Source organism: Notolepis coatsorum (assembly GCF_963971535.1).
Source record: "Notolepis coatsorum genome assembly, chromosome: 3".
Taxonomy (NCBI): domain Eukaryota; kingdom Metazoa; phylum Chordata; class Actinopteri; order Aulopiformes; family Paralepididae; genus Notolepis; species Notolepis coatsorum.
Window position 1 is genome coordinate 143,821,471 of NC_140167.1, and position 19,887 is coordinate 143,841,357.

Sequence of the window (19,887 nt, forward strand, 5' to 3'; positions counted from 1 at the left end):
GTGCTGTGCTGGTCCTCAGTAAATTTCCCGCCGGTGAAAAATAAGTTGCTAATAAAGTGATACACTACTAGAGGATTCGAACGCGCCCGCGAGGGGATGACGTTCAGACGTTGTTTGTCACGTTAGGTGGACGTCAGGTGGAAACGTTCTGGACTGGCCCGCCTCCAGAGCGGCACATTTGAAGACGCTAGACTACTTGACTGTCAGATGGCCCCCTGTTAAGACGTGGGAACCCCTTTATTAAGCTCGAATCGTATTGGCTAATAATTGGTTCTGGAGTCCATAACCATGAATCACATGGTGGACGCTTGAAAAAGACACCTCCCCCTCCCCTCTGCTCTCTATTCTGCCTGAGCTGCAGTGACTGAGCTGCAGTGAGCACAGTGACTGCCAGCCTGCCTCAGTGAGTCTGACAGTGTTAGAGAGAGTGAGAAGGAGAAGAGGGAGAAAATTCAAAAAAATAATTATAACAGATGAAAAATAATGATTTTTTATTATTATTGTAAACTACTGTATATAAAAAATATATATTATTTTTATTTTTTATTTTTATTTTTTACTGTTCATATTTTTCTGGGGAAGCATGGCTTCCCTTGGCTTCCAGGAAGATTCGCCACTGTCCAGGCTGAGTGAGGGCAGGGGCGTAACTTGCGGGGGGGTCCCCGGAAAATGTCCCCCGCATGATTTCAGAATGCAGTATTTGTCCCCCCATGTTTTTACCCCCAAATCGCTGCAACTGCGCGGCCTGGCGGCCAGCACTGTGACTCGCTAGTCGCGACTCGCTACTACACAGTGCCGGCACTGCAGATTTACCCTACTCTTGGAATTCATTGCCAGATCCTCAAAGTCATACATAGGGGCGCTGTCTCGATAATGCAGTGTTATTAAAGCAGCGTGTAGCCGACGCATGAACCAGTTGGAAGCGTCAACGCGGAACTGGAAATCCGTTGGTAAAGAAATAGCGGCTTGGAATCATTTTTGGGACGCTCTCAATTCGCAGTAAAGGAATATATCTGCGGTTTCCCTGGCGGATGGCGAACAAGCCAGCCGATTCTACTATGAGTCATGACATTTGACATAGTCTATGACATCATACTTAACTTAAACTTGAACACGGAGGCAGTTACAAGAACTATCCGAGCCCCCGGGAGGGTGGTCGAATACCTTTTGCGATGTATGCAGGGAACGAATTGCAGAGGGAAGTGGAGAGCTGCCTGTCGCCCATTCTAACGCAGGAGTCCTGGACCCCCGACAGGTAAGGTAAGCAATTTTAGATGTATCACTTTAAGTGTGCGGCTGTTGTCCGAATACTAGTGAATATTGAAAAATAAAGGCATGACATTTAGAGACGTCCCCGTCGTAGCGTTCTGGTGCGGGGATATGGGTCTCTCTGTGCGGGGGCGCAACAGCAACAGGTGGGGTAGGCTGGGCAGAGATGTATGCATCAAAACGATTACATTGTTTGTCTCGCATACATTCGATTTATAATGCGAGCACCTGCATTACAATCAAATGACTGATCTGTTATGTGTTATGGACCCGAGTCTCGAGAGGCACTTTATAATAGAAAAAAGACAGTGCAAACATGTATATGTCGCTTACAGTTTATTATGCCTATGCAGCTCGTTTATTTTGACAGAGTTAAAAATGTTTCACTAGTATCATTATATTAAATTAGCGGACGTGCAGCTGGACAAGCCCTGGCTCCACGATGACCACTTCTTACAAGAGGCGCCACCGCCTGGGAAAATGCGTATTGCACACCTGGTATTAGTTAAGTCAAGATAGACTGCGCTCACAAAATATAACACTGGGTGCTGAAATCCCGTGGAGTATATTAGAAAAAGAAAGCAATATGCTTGGACCAGCACTCACAGATTTTGATTATTTAATGGCAGCCTGAAACAAACATGTTTCGGAACAATTTATGTTCCTTCCTCAGTGTTGATGGCTAGCCTGGTATTAGACGTCACTGACCACGCCCCCTAATATGTCCCCCCCACCGCTAGGAACAAAGTTCCGCGCCTGAGTGAGGGTAATGTGCATTAATATATCTGATTTATATTGTAAACCGTTACGGGAGAATGTGCGTATCCTGGTCCTCTACAGTGTTACTGGGGGATTTGCTGGTTATAGTGTACTAATCCCAGTCCGGGTGTTGCCGACTAAAATAGGTACAGGGTTGTAGTGTACTAATCCCAGGCAGTTCGGGTGTTGCCGACAGAAAAATAGGTACAAATCTGTTGTGTGCGTACGACTCGACCGAGAGTACGCGTGTTTGTACGCATAGCTGACGCTATACGGTTGTATGTAATTCTTGGAGGCAATACTTGGATCGGATTGTTCTCGGTCTCTGTGATGGGTAGGACGTGCGACTGACAACAGGGGATTGAGGTAATTCATCCAATTATTGTTGTATTATTCAAAAGCTCCAAGTTTGGCCATAAAAGACGTTGTGGTTATTATTTTCCCATTCCTTCCTGGAAGCGATCTAGTCAGGTTAAGTTAACTATTGTCATAACAGATAGGCGGGTAGAGAAACACGGGACATTTTGGTCGTGTTGTTTAGGGACCGTGAGTTTTGGCTATAGTATATTAGACCTCTATATCGTTGTTTTAAAATTCGAATTTCAGGTTTGGTCGTTATGTTTTTAATGACGATGTATATTCTAAATCAAGGGTAATCAAGCCTTTTCGCAGCGTGATGGCTGGACGATTAAACTTTTCAGCGGCCCAATACAGACCAGATATGCACACACATTACTGTTATATATTATCGTTTGTCTTGTCTGTTTGTTTACGTTTTACATGGAACCACATATGTGCACAGACTCGTTCATTCGGTTACAAAACGCAGTTATATAGTCGTACTGGCGAATCGCGTCTTGCTCTTCGCCATCGAGATGTACCTCATCTCCAGTACCTACTGTACTTCATTAATGAAAAACAAATGCACCCAGCATCTGACCAGGCCCCGCCCCAGTGCCGTACTATAAGGCACCAGGCGTGGTCACCACTCTTCCTTCCTCTATTTCGTTTCCATCATGGCGGATGCTTGCACCCTGTGAACTAGCGTTATGAAAAGTATAGAGAAATTACGCAATGTTGAGTATTCGCCGGAGATTTGCCAACCCCTGGAATCTTCTCGGCATGTTCCAACGGCATGTCGTGTCTGTCCTGGTGTTTCCTCGTCTTGTGGCAGCAGATCGAGGGACAGCGTGCAAGGTTTGGCTATCGAGCTAACTCGTACACAGGTAGGCTCTGTGTCATCAGGCATTAACGCTGGTGTTAGTAATGCTGCTTGTTGTTCTGTTAGACAACCAAGTTGTTAGTCGGCGCCAGGGGCGGGATGTCTGGGTGAACGTCCCTCTGAGTTGGACGTTTTCCAGGTGATCTTGGAGCACGCTGCTAACACTAATGCTATAATGCTGGGTCACTGTTTTAATGTTCCCCGCCGTGGGATGTCACCGCTTTTCCCTCCTCTTAACCGGTTCCCGATCAAACACTGCATAAACTTTAAAACACTACTCCTCACCTTCAAAGCCCTCCACAGCCTGGCCCCCCCCTACCTGACTGATCTCCTTCTTCCCTACCGCCCCACCCGTTCCCTCCGGTCCTCCTCCACTGCCTCCCTCACTGTCCCGACATCCAAGCTTAAAAACTTTGGAGATCGGGCCTTCTCTCGTACTGCACCCCGACTCTGGAACTCCCTCCCCCAGTCCATCAGAGACTCCCCTACACTCTCCACCTTCAAAGCTCGCCTCAAAACCCACCTGTTCTCCCTTGCCTTCAACCCCCCCCCACCCATAACCCCCCCCCCCCCTCCAACCTGATTGATGTCTGTCTCCAGTCTTTTTTGTGCTATCATGTTGTCTTTCCTGTTCCCCCCATGGTCTCATGTTCCTTTTGTTTTTGTTTCTTTGTTGTTTCTTTGTTTTTGTTTCTTTGCTTTTGTTTCTTTGTTTGTACTCTTGCTCCCGACTATTGTCAGCGACTTCGGGTTATTGAGAAACGCTATATAAATTAAATGTTATACTGCCACAGGATGGGATTTAGCTGCGGCCAGTGTTGTGGCTCAGCTGACTGTTTTTCTGTCCACATTAGCGTCGGGTAGTGGGGCTACAGGACCAGCCGACGCTGAAAACATTTTGCATGTTTTTGGGGTTATAGAGATCTTGAATCAGTCGCAAGCTATAACCGCAGGGAGCATTAGGATGCTATCAAGACTTGTTAATAGGCATTTCTGGTTGGAGCAGTCTCCTCTTGGGGAGGAAGAAAGGTTTCTTCTCCTCACGGCTCCTCTTTCCGCGGAAGGACTCTTTGGTCGTTCTGCAGAGATGCGGGCGGTTGTTGACCTAGGTCCCACACCGCCTCACGCTATGCAGCCGGAGGTTGGGGCACGGCCTCGTCAGCGACTATGGCAGGGCCCTCGACAGGCGGCCATGTTTCCCCCACCAGAGGTATCCTGGGCGTTGAGTCAACAGGTGTCCACAAGGCCGACAGCCTTGGCGGCCGAGGGATCGGCCATGTTGGATGAGCTCGGCTTGGAATATACAAGCCGTCGCCGTCCTGCCGCGAGCAGCCCGCTCCCCGATCACTCCCTCCCCCAACACCAGCGGAAAAGGGGCTCTGATCCGTTTCCTTTGGCTGCGGGCCGCGAGCCTTCGTTGAAGCGCATGCAGCCCCACGTTTCGCTTCTCATGGGGACAGGGGCTGACACCCAGTTGATGGCTGAGCCTGGGTCTGTCCGTGAGAATGTTGTGCTGTCACGTGACTCCCTCGCCACGCGTTGTGCGATTGGTGAGCCTGGTGTTACGGCTGCCACTGTCGATGGTGGTCGCAAGGGGGACTCAAGGCCTCTTCGAAAGAATGCTCAGCGCGGGTGTCATGTACTAAGGTCTAATGACCACATATAATAGAAACTTGAGGCAAGCTGCACATGAACAAAACAACCCCCTCAGTAGATGCTTTTAAAGCAAGGTCCCGGCAGATAGTAAAACAACACAAACGCGCTTTCAAAAGGTAAATTATATTTATTATCTGGGGCAGGAATTCAAACCTCCACCTGTAATATGAGTATTTAACAAAGGGAAAAAACAACCCACAAACAATTAACAAACAGGGAGAAAGGTAAGGGGAGAACAAACAAGTAATATAATAATAGAGTAAGGCACAAGAGCCAACACAAGCCCTAGTGACCTAGTGTCACAGGACAAGTCTGGGAATCCCCCAGCAAATGTACACAACGTGCACAGCACAATATAGTTCCACACAAACAGTGGCAAAAAGGCAGAAGGCCCAATACATAGATATATATATTAATTCCACACAAGTGGCAAAAAGGCGGAAGGCCACAATATATATATATATATATATATGTACTCACCTGGTAGCTACACCAACACAAATATAATGCCTACCAGGTAAGTGGTGTGAACAGCAAGATCACACGATAGATCAGTCCTACACAACAGTGGAAACAAAGGGCAGTATTATAACAATTATTCCACACAAACAGTGGTAAATCAAGGGCAGTGTTATAATAATTCCACACAACAGTGGTAAACAATGGCAACCTCCAACAGCCTGGTCACTGGTAACTGACACAGAGAGGCGCCCGGACGAGTGTGTGCTGTCTGGTATATCTGTCCACCCGTCCCTCTAGAGGTGATTGCAATCAGCTGTTACCCATTAGACAATCAGCACTCTTCAGTGTAGGGACGGGCGGCACCTGATAGAGAAAAAGAGTCAACATTAGCTATCATACAAACACACACACACATCACATCCAAAACATAACATATGTACATATACTAACCTGATGTTTAGATGGTGTCATAAATACAGTAATAATGGTAATGACCAACCCACGTACCCATGTACGTCACACCTCCCCCATAAGAGTGAACCTGTAGGGTTAGCAAAACATTATTACCTATTACCAACATGAGGTTAGTACCACATACCAGGGAGAACAGAAACAACAACAAAAACATTCTCCCTCCACAAAATCACCCACCAAATGGGCCACATCAGCACCACACAGGCCCCGCCCTGGGCCCACACGGTCGACCACCACCTCACCCAAAACACACACACAATGCCCCTAGGCACATCACCCAACACCAGACGCATCAGCCGTCGGAACGTGGCCGGTGCATTCCTTATCCCGAAGGCCATGACGGGCCCCATCCTGGACAACGGGAACAATTCAGGCACCGTTTATTACGTTCACCCTCCTGTAGTACAGAAAACGGAGAGACACATTAGCATTGGGAGCCAGAAGGCAAGGAGAGCTCCAGGGACCATGGCTAGGCTCAGCTAGCCCCTTGTCCAGGGTGCACAGAGCCTCCCCTCTCACTACCTTCCCCATCGCCACCGGACACTGACATGCGTATTGCTTTAAGGGAGACCGCACTCCCAACACGCACACCGTGCTCCAGGATGGTCATTCTGGAAAACACAGCAGACAACATAACAAATGAAACATGCACAACATGTACAACGACATATGTACAATAGACGCGCAGTGACGTCACCCACATGCAGCGGGTCTATTAGGCCATTAGGGTCTAATTTCTGCCCAGTGAAAACTGTAAGTAGTACATACTGGCTAATGTATGCACACTGTTTTCAAAACATGGTGAGATCTAACCATCTCACCATCTAACTCACACATAATCATATCCAAAACATAACATATGTACATATACTAACCTGATGTTTAGATGGTGTCATAAATACAGTAATAATGGTAATGACCAACCCACGTACCCATGTAAAAATGTACACCTTTTGAAAGCGCATTTGTGTTGTTTTACTATCTGCCGGGACCTTGCTTTAAAAGCATCTACTGAGGGGGTTGTTTTGTTCATGTGCAGCTTGCCTCAAGTTTCTATTATATGTGGTCATTAGACCTTAGTACATGACATGGGGGCTCGTCCGGGATATCTGTCCACCCGTCCCTCTTGAGGTGATTGCAATCAGCTGTTACCCATTAGACAATCAGCACTCTTCAGTGTAGGGACGGGCGGCACCTGATAGAGAAAAAGAGTCAACATTAGCTATCATACAAACACACACACACATCACATCCAAAACATAACATATGTACATATACTAACCTGATGTTTAGATGGTGTCATAAATACAGTAATAATGGTAATGACCAACCCACGTACCCATGTACGTCACAGCGGGTTACCCCGACCTCACCTTCGCCAGGCGGGGTATCACGTTGATGCCTCCCACTCCCGCAAGATCGGCAGTGGTCTGACAGGCGTGCGTGATTTGGGTGGTGGTAATATCACTGCAGGGCTACGGTGTGTAGGAACCCATGGGGTCCTCACGCCTTGCATGTCCGGCTGCAGAACAACTCCTCAGCATGTTCTGGAGGGGTGTTCAGTGGGGGATCTTTTGTCACCTAGTTTGATGTCAGCTTCTCCCGTATCAAACCGGCCCTTTCTGTCGGGGTCCCCCCTTGGGTGCGATTGCCTCGTGGGTTGTATCAGGGACCGTTGTCCCGATTCCACAGAACGCCCTGCCCGCACGGTTGGCGGGTTCAGAGTTGGCTACGCACAGCGGGAGGGACCGGGCCGCCTATCTACAGTTCCTTGCGGCCCAGCGCCAGTTGGCGGCGGGTGCGCTCTGGGATTATTATCACATATGGCTACAACAGTGCCATATGTCGAGGTGGATGGAGATAACGTTGAGGCGGGGGCTTGTCTTGCAGTTCGCACAACCCCACCCTCCGTTTTCAGGTTTGGTGCAGACCCTATTGTCAGGGTCAGCAGCAGTGACAGCTCTGGCCGACGAGATCCAATCTCTGTTGGCGAAGCAGGCCGTAGTCGTGGTCCCGAGAGAGGACGCGATGTCAGGCGTCTACTCCCGTTATTTTCTGGTGCCCAAAAAAACGGGAGGTGTCAGAGCTATACTGGATCTGTCCGCGTTCAATCGTCTGATTGTGGCCGTTCAGAATGTTGACCGTCAAACACCTGCTACTCGCTGTCAGGGTGCGAGACTGGTTCACCTCCATAGACCTGAAGGATGCGTATTTTCACATCCCGATTTTCCCTCCTCACAGGAAATACCTACGGTTCCTTTTTCAGGGCGTAGCGTACGAATACCAGAGGTTGCCGTTCGGCTACTCTCTGGCCCCCCGCACATTCACCAAGTGCGTAGAGACCGCGCTGGAGCCTCTACGTCGTCAGGGGATACGAATTATTTTCTATCTCGACGACATGCTGCTCCTCAGCCGGTCGGAGGAGGTCGCCAGGTCTCATACCAGGCTGGTGGTGGAATTCCTCACCAGGCTGGGTTTTGCTGTGAACTGGAAGAAGAGTACGCCTCTTCCCAGTCAACAGGTGGAGTACTTGGGCTTGGTTCTAAGTTCAAGGCCCATGAAGGCAACCCTCTCGGAGCAATGGAGAGTGTCTATCCTCAATGCGCTCGGGGGTTTCCGTCCTGGAGGGACAGTCACAGCGCTGCAGGTGATGCGCCTGCTCGGTATGATGGCATCTGCTCACGCTGTGGTCCCTCTTGGCCTCCTCTTCATGAGGAGGATACAGAGGTGGTTTTCCAGTATGAAAATAGACCCGGTGAGGGGCAAGTGGAAACGGTTGACGGTTCCCTTGTCGATACGGGGGGACTCGCCCACTGGAGGAGGACTGGTATCCTCACCAACGGGGTCCCCATGGGCAGCAGGCGTTCACACGTCACGGTCTTCACAGGCGCCTCCCTCACGGGATGGGGGGGGACGTGTTGGACCAACGCAGTAGGGGGCAGCTGGACGATCCATGCTGCCCGGTCTGCCCTGCACATCAATGTGTTGGAATTGAAGGCGGTCCTCCTGGTCCTCAGACGGCTCGCCCACTTGGTGGTAGGCAAGCACGTTTTGGTCAGGACGGACAGTATGACAGCAGCGGCGTATATCAACAGACAGGGTGGAGTCAGCCTCTGGCTATGGGCGTCTCACAATCTGCGCAGTCTCAGGGCGCTCCACATCCCTGGCAAGGAGAATGTGGGCGCGGATGTGATATCGCGGGGCGGTCCTCATCACGACGAGTGGGAACTGCGTCAAGACGTAGTCAGGCAGATCTGGGATCGCTTCGGGGAAGCTTCAGTGGATCTGTTTGCGAGCAGACAATCTCACAAGTGCCCCTTGTGGTTCTCGGTCAGTTGGGAGGACGATCCTCCCTTGGGGGTGGATGCCTTCTCAGTGTATCCATGGCTGCCCGGGCTTCTGTACGCCTTCCCCCCCTCACACCTGATAGGTCAGTTGTTGGAGCGGGTACGGTGGGAGCCGTGGCCTGTTCCTTGGTCATCGCGGGCCCTCTCTCAAGCGGCCGGGTTGCTGTGGCAGCCCCCTGTGCTGGGCCAGCCTCTGATGGTTTGGCTGGTGAGAAGGTGAGTCTGGAGAGGATGGACCCTTCTGTGGTTGACACCATCCGGAATGCGCGTGCTCCCTCCACTATCGCGCTTTACGCGTCACCTAGATTATTGTGCACCAGTATGGTCCTCTGCATCCAAAGGTCAACTAAAGAAATTGCAAACTGCCCAGAACAGAGCTGCAAGGTTAGTTTTACATTGTTCCATGAGAACAAACACCATCACTATGCACCGGCAACTCTCATGGTTAACGGTAGAGAATAGGCTAGTTTTCAACACAGTTACATTTTTCAGGAACACTGTCTTTTCGTCTCAACCTGTTTTCTTATACAAACAAATTGTCAGATGCAGTCAGGTTCATTCTTATTTTACTAGGTCAGCTGATGATGGACAGATTATGTTACCACGTCCAAAATCAAATGCTTTAAAGAGGACTGTTGTTTATCGTGCCATCAATCATTGGAATAACTGCCCACTGAACATAAGTAAATTGAATAGTAAAGTGTCTTTCAAATACCACCTGAGAATGCACTACTTAAATATGTGAGCAAAATATTCTGATGTTGATAATGATGTCTACAATGTTTTACTGTTTTTAGATTATCATTGTTAATTGTGATTGTCATATGTATCTCATGTTGTTATGTTTTGTGTTTTCTGTTGTCTTTCTGTGTGGACCCCAGGAAGACTAGCTCGCCACTTAGGTGACAGCTAATGGGGATCCTTTTAAACAATGAACAATAAACAATAAACGCTGGGAGGTGGCGTATGTTCCAAGAGTGGTGTAGGGTGGGGGGCCGGGACCCGGTGTCCTGCCCCCTGGACGCTGTCCTTGCCTTCCTTCAGTCTCTCCTTGATAGACTGTCGGCTTTGACGGTGAGGGTATATGCTGCGGCTATATCCTCTTATCATTAGGGCTTTGAGGGCGTTGTGTTGTTCAGCCACCCTCTTGTGAAGCGTTTCCTGCTTGGCGCTCTGCGCCTTAAGCCAGTGAAACGTTCTCTGGCTCAGAGTTGGGATCTTCAATTGGTCCTCAGTCGGTTGTCCGAGGCCCCGTTTGAGCCTCTTGAGCAAGCGCCTTTGGAACAGCTGTCGTTCAAGACTGCGTTCTTGCTGGCCATCACCTCTGCTAAGCGCGTGGGTGAGCTCTGTGCTCACTCGGTATGACCTGAGTGTCTGTCTATTCGTTTCGATAGCGGTGCCACTTTTGGCCTTCGTGCCAAAAAATATCAGGAGCTCTTTCCGCTCCAGGGATATTATGGTTCAGGCGTTTCATCCGCCTCCTCACGCTAGTGAGTTAGAGGCGAGCCTTCACCTGTCATGTCCGGTCCGGGCTTTGGGGATTTACCTCAGCCATACTCAGGGCCTCAGGGCTACCGATCAGCTTTTTATCTGTTACGGTGGCTCTCGTGCTGGTAAGGCACTGTCGAAACAGCGCCTGTCCCATTGGTTGTGCGAGGGCATTGCCCTTTGCTACACGTTGGCTGGGCTGGCCCCCCCTGGCCTCTACCGCCCTGTTAGGAGGGGCCTCGGTGGAGGACATCTGTGCTGCGGCTTCATGGTCCTCCCCGGGTCCCTTCGTAAGGTTTTACCTCATGGACATGACCGGGGGTTCTGTCTCCCAGGCGGTTCTGAGGTCTGGAACCTCTCCTGCTTCCCGTCTTTCGGTGGGGTAGCAGGAGTGTGTGGGTGTGGACCACAAGGTGTTGTGTCACACGTGGTCCCGCCTGTGCTGTGCGTTTGGAGGTTTCTAGTTCCCTCTTTTTCGCACTTGGGTGGAGTTGACTGCCGCGCCCCTGATGTGGGCTTTCGGGTCCTCAGGGGGTGCATTTGTCGGTCCTCGCGTCTGCTCTGTCCCCGATGGCGGAGAGCAAGACGATGGCGAAGAGCAAGACGCGATTCGCCAGTATGACTATATAACGATAGGTTATGTATATAACCTAGTTATATGAGTACTGGCTGAGCGTCTTGCTCTTAGCGCGCCCTGAGATCCCTTGGGAGGGGTTTTCTGATGGAAACTTTTTCCGAGGAAGGGCGAGTGGTGACCACGCCTGGTGCCTTATAGTACGGCACTGGGGCGGGGCCTGGTCAGATGCTGGGTGCATCTGTTTTTCGTTAATGAAGTACAGTAGGTACTGGAGATGAGGTACATCTCGATGGCGAAGAGCAAGACGCTCAGCCAGTACTCATATAACTAGGTTATATACATAACCTATCGTTTTTAGTTGATTTCCGGGCTATTGCCTATTGAGAGCTCATGGAAAGGTACTGCATGGATTGCAAAGCGTTATTTCCGAGGTGAATGAGACGCGTGAACGTCGCTGGAAGCGATGGCGTCACATGGTATGCGCCATGAAGCTATGTGATTACGGCTACCCGTGTGCTAACAAAGTTTAATATGCCCGAGGGGTGTATGAAATCCTTGTTTTTATTTTTATGTGTATGTACACGTGCAGTAGATTCCCAAGCTAAATAACGGTTCTGCTCTGTATCAGAACCGGGTGGTTAGTACTCTGCGTTGTTTCAATAACTCTAAAGCTCTGGGAATTACTTATTATCTTCTCAGCGGTGCAGGCAGAAGGAATCAGGAGGAAAAGGTTATAACAACAGCTGTTTAATCAAAGTTAAGAGTTGTATACAAATTACAATAAAGAATGCTATAATTGTGATCAAAGACACTATGCCGTCTTGATAACAACTAGACTAATATTACAGTATAAAGAATGATAGTTGATAAGTTGTTGATGGTCTTTGTTGTCTGGCTGACAACCAAAGTATAGTTTTGTTTTCCCTCCAAAAGCGATGTCCTTTGTTCTTCTGCTGACCTGCCCGCCTTGAGTGTGGATGGGTGGTAAGAGGTGTTGTCCTGTGAGTTGGGTTTCCAGAGTGTCTCTCCCCATCACAACATCTCATTTTATCTCAAGGCCCAGCGTCTCGTGGTGATGACATCATAAGCTGTGGTTTGTCCAATCACCGCCTCTCTATGTTTGAATGCAAACGGAGGCGGTCCTTACACAGTCAACAATATATACTTTCATTTGTTTCATTCAATCTAACAATCTACCTTAATACATTGCATTGCAACATATATATTTGAATTGTAATTGATCACCTAAACACAGAGATATTATACTTGAACACATTTCTTATCATAGTGACTTATTTTCACTTAACTAATTACCTAGTTTAAGTATGAACTCAGAATTCTTACCCCAATATAAACAAGCCTATTCTATTTATATTTTAACTTACATCATCTGATTTTACACAGTTTAATATGGCTTCAGAATTATTATCCCAATGTAAACACTCCTAATTATATTTTATATCAAAAACTAAGTTGTTTATGAGGTGTGTGTGTGTGTGTGTGTGTGTGTGTGTGTGTGTGTGTGTGTGTGTGTGTGTGTGTGTGTGTGTGTGTGTGTGTGTGTGTGTGTGTGTGTGTGTGTGTGTGTGTGTGTAAACAGACCTTTGATGGTCACATTGATGTCTCCTAAAAGGAGACACATGTTTCTCTAGAATTTCCTGCCCTTTGTTCTTACACACCCCCTAAGGGGAAGTAAGTATTACCCCAGCTGCCACTATATGCAAATGCCCTCCTGGAGTGAACACAAGGTCTTGGTAACACACTATGAAACTATAGTTTAAGGGCCAATTGTTTCACTTCGACTGTTGCTACACATTAGTTTGATTTAAAATCCTATTAATGATGATGATCTATGTCTCAAAATCTACCACATTTCCACACTCTTAATATGTCAAACATAGATATCATATTAGGATAAAATACATATGGGTTGCCACACTCAGATCCTAAAATTCAACCTAACATTCGTTTTCTATATCTCTTTCTTATGTATAATTATAAATTCAAACACCTTTATTAGCAGTTTCTGTTTTTGTGTCCCGTGTACAGTCTTTAACAACCTGTTTTCGTACCAAGATCAATTTCCATTGGTTTCAACTGATTTGTCAAATTCTGACTTGGAGAGTGAGGAGGGGGGTCAATGTTTTCTAGATTGACCCGGCCTCATCTTTATTGCTCAGAGCTGGTGCAGTTCACAACTGCTGAATGGTGCCACCCATTCTGGGAGGTGGAATTAGAAAGCAAATTGCCTTTCTATCACACCCCGTCTTCTGTCGAGAACATCTTGACTCGTGTTGACCTCTATTAGGGGGTAGAGCCCCCTGCTGTATTTTTCTATTGCTGTCACAGCTATGGGGAGGTCGTCGCTGGCTGCTCAACCCCCGTTGACCCTTGGATTAGTGGAAGAGGTTTGCTTCTCTCCCCCTCCGCCTGGTCGTTGATAGGGGCGATAGCAGCTCCCCCCTTTCCCTTGTAGTCCCCCTGGTCAATGGTTAAGGCCTTGCAGCCCGTCTTGTTGACAGCCGGAGTTGTTGCTGAGGCCTAGCCGCCTGTCTCCTCGTTGGTTGCCTGTCGTTTCCCTCTGAAGCCTCAAGACCCGGTCACTGCGTTGGCCGGAACTCTCCCGGCCTGAGAGGTAGGCTTCTCCTGGTTCTCTTGGTACCCGCAGTGTTGTGGTTCCCCATGGAACCGCTGGGTAGACACTAGCCAGTGTCCTGGATCAACAGTACCGATGGAGTCCTTGGTCTTCCTCGTACCACACTCTGATGACTGCTGACTCCCCAATCTCCCATCCGTATCCTGCAGTGAGTATATATCGCTTCGGTTGACAGTGCAGGTCACTTCTACCACAACAATTGATTGAGAATCCATACTTTTCCTCCCTCAGACTCTCTTTACTGGTCTGAGTTTTGACAACTTTCTTTTCCAAATCATTTATCTATATATTTCATGGCTTCTAGATCATTAATTTTCAAAATTCTGAAAAATTCACATGGCTCTCATTATATTATGCTGTCAAAACAGTATACTCCACCACCCTTCGATGTGGAATATACATTCAAACATCGTTACCTTCGTCCTTTGGACAGCTGCACCCCGGCCCGGACGGTCAGCACTGACACATCCACTCTCCCAGTAATCCTGTGTGTATGGCAACAAATCACAGTCCGCCTTAAACACACATCTTCCACACTCTCCGCCAGCCTTCATCAAGCCCACGGAGTCCCCCACAAGCCAATCATCAATTGCACATGTTCACACCCTACACAAAGACTAACTTGGCCAATAGCGACCAAACCTATTGAGCTTTATTAATGTACAGAGAATCATGCTTCCCAACACTTTCATCAATCACGACACACCCCCAGCCCCTAAAACCGGGTATTCAATGGGCGGAGAACAAAAATCCATGAACCAGCTCATGTCCATTCACTTTGTTCCCAGTCCATTTTATAGACATACTACCCCGTCCTGATGTGTCGAGATCACTCCCAGCTTGCCAGGTACCCTAAGAAAAAATATATAGAAAGAAAGGAAACAGAAAACAAAACACACAAAGAAAAACCACGCCAAACCAATAAATGAAAAAATAAACCAAACTTGTGAGCTTTTTATTTTTTTATTTTTTTTATTTTTTTTCAACAAATTTTTAACCCATCATCTAGAGGTTTATGCACCCCCATATTAACTAAGAAACAAAAAAGGGAAATCAAATGAATAAACAAAATGAACGCTCCCGGCCTAAGTCAGGAATTGCTCGTAACACACTAGAAAAGAGAAGTTCTACAAAAAAAAAAATAAACACCTATATCTATTGCTCATAACTGTTAATACCCATCTATCAATACTATAAAAAACTAGAAACAACTATGGGTCTTTTTAATCTCCTATTCATGCACTCCACCCTTTGACCAATCTGAATATTGACCAAGCATGGATAATTCACTGACCACTAGCTTCCGCAGTGTCAATATTAACTGTTTAACATAATTTGATTTTCTTGTTAGTCTGATTAGTTCATGCATTTGTCAGTCACTCATACATCCGTTTTTAGTAACTTCCATTCATAATCTAATCACCTAACCCCTCTATTTATTTTTTATTCTATTTTTATTCTAACCCGGAGCATATATTTTTTATTCAACCTATTCCATCTGTACCCTAATCAGTTGTATACATTTTTATTCTGCCGGTGGCCTCTGCAGACATGACCTTTGAAAATGACCTTTCACTCCACAGATCCAACAACACTGGCTGTCTCCCCCGGGTTATGGGACCCGGTGGGTCAGCCGCCTGTGACCGGATGACCCTGGGGTCATCGGGCCCAGAACATGTCCTGGCTGTATGCCATCATCGCCATGGTTCCCTGGAGCCTGTTCTGAGGAGAAAGCCACGTACCTATTTGGTTCAGTCACAGTCCCTTGAGCACATTCCCGAGAAAGGTGTCCGAGAGTCCCGCACGCCCAACACTCCATCCGCCGCACCGCGTATCCATTCGGATTCCTGCCTCTGCCTCCACCTCTTCCTCGTGGTTGCCACCCGATTGCTCCTCTTGATCTTTGTTGTTGTTCCGGCGCAGGACCCCCTTGTGGCCCCAACTGGGCCCGTCTCTGGCCATCTGGTTCTCCATTGGAACCTGTCTCCCCTCCGGGCTGTGTGGACTGGATTAGGCCTTGGAGGTATTCCACTACCTGTCTAGCCTCGGCTAGCTGTTGTTCTAGAGGGAGGCACGTCTTCCCCTCTTCCTCCACCCTGGCCCTTATTGACTGGCTCCTAGTCATCGGGCCACATCTCTCAGTTTGGTACTGATGGTGGGGGTGGAGAAAACCTGGGCACGAGACACAAGTGGGCTGTAGAAACTGTTCATGTATCGCTCTCCTCAGCCGCTTCGTTGTCCCTTGGTTAACTGGCAGTCTCCCGCAACGGACACTTCAGCGTGGATCGGCTCGGGTAATACAGTTGTCTCTGGGTCGCTTGCTGCAACGACTCCCTGTGGCGGGGTTAAAGACATTATTTCCAGTCCCTCCGTCACACTGGACACTAGAGGGGAGTCGATCACATTCCAGTCAATTAGGTTAACGTCACTGTTTAATTCGGTCAATGTAATGTCTGCAGAGGTTATCGGCATTACCCCACTACCGGCATTATTTCTTTTTATCACCTTTCGTAATCTCTTTTTCTGTTTTTTAATTTGGGTACGCATTCTATACCGGCCTCCTTTAAATACAAGGTTCTGTAATGGCCTGAATATCTTTGGCCATTTTTTCGTCACTTTTATTGTGACATCTCCAGTCGTTGAAATAGACAGATTGTCTACCCTTTCTATGGTTAGTGCATCTAACCCTCCAGTTGCTCCTATCTGTGTATTTTCCATTCTCACCTTTCTTCAAACACTCGTAATGTCACCGTTTGGAAAGCAAGTTTCTCTGTATTCAAACTATTTTTACCAAACTTGAGTTAATTTCACTCACACTTCTATATTGGTGCAAACAGGAATTGATAACTCGCTGTGTGATACTATACCCCCCGACTTTCAACAGTCTCTTTGATTTCCCTGTTGGGGTTCGAAATTGTCAGTGCTGGCCGTCCGTCCTGGAGCAGCTGTGAAGAGAGAAGAAAAAACATACACTTAATTATCAGTGACATTTCCCGGTCACAATCCATAATTTATCTTTAAGGATGGAATGTCGGGCATCTCCTATACTAAAAATCTTTTTTCAGTTGTCTCCATTGGAAAACCAGAACTCTCAATCCCGTTGTCATGATCCTCCTTAACACAACTCCGGGGAACTTATTTTGCATCAGAAGAGAGGCGGTGTGGGAACGAGAGCCCTCGTTCATACCACACCACATCACAACATAGTCTGTGCCCATACCCATGAGGGGAGTGAGGGGGAGGGAGTGAGCGAGAGGGAGAGAGCGAGAGGGGGGGGGATAAGAGAGAGAGAGAGGGGGGGAGGTGAGAGGGAGAGGGAGAGAGGGGGGAGGCGAGAGGGAGAGGGAGAGAGGGGGGAGGCGAGAGGGAGAGGGGGGGAGGAGAGAGATAGAGGGGGTGAGAGAGAGAGAGGGGGGGTGAGAGAAGGAAAGAAAGAGAGGGGGGGGGTGAAAGAGAAAAAGAGAGGGAGGGGGTGAGAGAGAGAGAGAGGGGGGGGGGTGAGAGAAGGAAAGAGAGAGAGGGAGAGGGGGGGCGAGAGAAGGAAAGAGAGAGAGAGAGGGGGGGAGGGGTGAGAGAAGGAAAGAAAGAGAGGGAGGGGGTGAAAGAGAAAGAGAGAGGGAGGGGGTGAGAGAGAGAGAGGGGGGGGGGGTGAGAGAAGGAAAGAAAGAGAGGGGGGTGAAAGAGAAAGAGGGAGGGAGGGGGTGAGAGAGAGAGAGAGGGGGGGGGGTGAGAAGGAAAGAGAGAGAGGGAGAGGGGGGGGGGTGAGAGAAGGAAAGAGAGAGAGAGAGGGGGGGGGGGTGAGAGAAGGAAAGAAAGAGAGGGGGGGGGCGAAAGAGAAAGAGAGAGGGAGGGGGTGAGAGAGAGAGAGAGGGGGGGGGTGAGAGAGAGAGAGGGGGGGTGAGAGAAGGAAAGAGAGAGAGGGAGAGGGGGGGGGGGGTGAGAGAAGGAAAGAGAGAGAAGGAAAGAGAGAGAGGGAGCGAGGGGGGGTGAGAGAAAGTGTACGAGGGGGAGGGGGGGCCAAGGCCCCACAATCCACCACCAGATTAAAGCACAACAATCCAATCTCACTTTACCAGCACACTAACCCCCAAATGAAAACGTTCTGTGAGCAGAACCCAAAAAATAAACTCATCCTGTCCTCTTCTGCCCCCTACCGTATCCCCAAATAAACTCCACCTTCCCCTTAACAATGGACGCTTGGTGCCCCTACTAAGATGGACGCCGGCGCCCCTACCAAGATGGACGTCCCATCGCGAGACATCCCGAGAGCCCCGTCATGCCATGACGTCAGCACAGTTAGCTTAGCATATTAGCTTCGTTAGCTCCGTCGCAGGCCGCCAGACCGCGCACCCTTATGACGTCACAACCGGCGACGGCCTTTAGCCGTTAGCGCGGCTAGGTAGTATTAGCTTAGCTTCTCCCATGATCCCATAAAAACGTTCCCCAACGACCCATCGACCCGTTTTGCCGCGCGGGCCGTCTCCTCGCAATGTTAATATAACACCACATTCCCCACAACAGAACCCCAATCCCCTCAAAACGCCAGTGTAGTGATCTAAACAGAAATATAAAAACATAACAGCCTAGGCCGCCACAAAACACTAGTTTGACCCCTCTGTCGTCACCACCGGTGAGCTCAGAACGACTTCCGGGTCCCCGCAACATACTATCCCGTTCACCTAAAACATTACACAACTATTTTATAGAATTCCAATGTGAAAAATTTTAAGTGCCTATCACATCCCCGTAATCCCAAGACACTATCGATCGACCTTATACATTCGAACCTACGCCTATTTGTCCGCCACATCCTCCGGTCGCCTCAGAGGCTAATACAGTAGCTGACTGCTGCTGCGTTCCACCGGCCCCGAAAAACCGGCGTTATCATTACATTTCCCCACGGCTAACCGGTGACTTAAATGACATAATAATTAAGGCTGTCAAATATATCGCGTTAATATTGCGTTAACTCCCGATTCTATTAATGCCACTAATCTTTTTAACTCAAGATTAACTAAATTTTTTTTTTTTTTTTTTTTTTACTAGACTTCACTCAGGTGTATTATTGATGCTCTCATTGATACTATGTTTGTTTCTGAAGTGTGTGTGTGTGTGTGTGTGTGTGTGTGTGTGTGTGTGTGTGTGTGTGTGTGTGTGTGTGTGTGTGTGTGTGTGTGTGTGTGTGTGTGTGTGTGTGTGTGTGTGTGTGTGTGTGTGTGTGTGTGTGTGTGTGTGTGAGATATAGAGAGAGAGGGGGGTGAGAGAGATGAGGAAGGGGCAAAAGAGAAAGAGAGCTGGGAGAGTGTGTGTGTGAGGGAGAGAGGGGGGTGTGTGATTAATCAGCCCTTGTGTGTGTGAATGTAACAAGTTACTAACGTTTTCTTTCCCCTATTATTTCATGCACACTTTATTCATTGTTTTAAATTATTATTTTCTTTTAAGTTATTTTGTGCATCACTCTGTTTTGAATTTGATGCAAATTTGCAATGCATGAGGGTCATCCTTTTGTGTTAAATGGCTGCATAAAGCAAGCATTTGTTGACTCGCATGTTGATAAGAGTATTAAAACTTGGAACTTGAAAAAGATCTGTTTAAGGTAAAAAAAATGTAAAAAATAAAAAATGCGATTAATTTGCGATTAATCGCGAGTTAACTATGGACAATCATGCGATTAATCGAGTTAAATATTTTAATCGTTTGACAGCACTAATAATAATACAACAATAATCTCACACACACCACCAATCATACCTAACCATAGCCATTCTCCAACCATTCAATCATACATGCTTCCTAACTACAAATTAAAATACAAACCTCCATTCACGCACATATTATCGTCTCTCGAACGTCGCACGGCAGCGCGACTAGCAAACACGAGATCAAACGTAATCGCACACACTTTTATACTGAATGTTTAAGCTTACCATAGCTTCATAATCGAATTCCCACTAAGTACTTATCAGTCATCTTGACC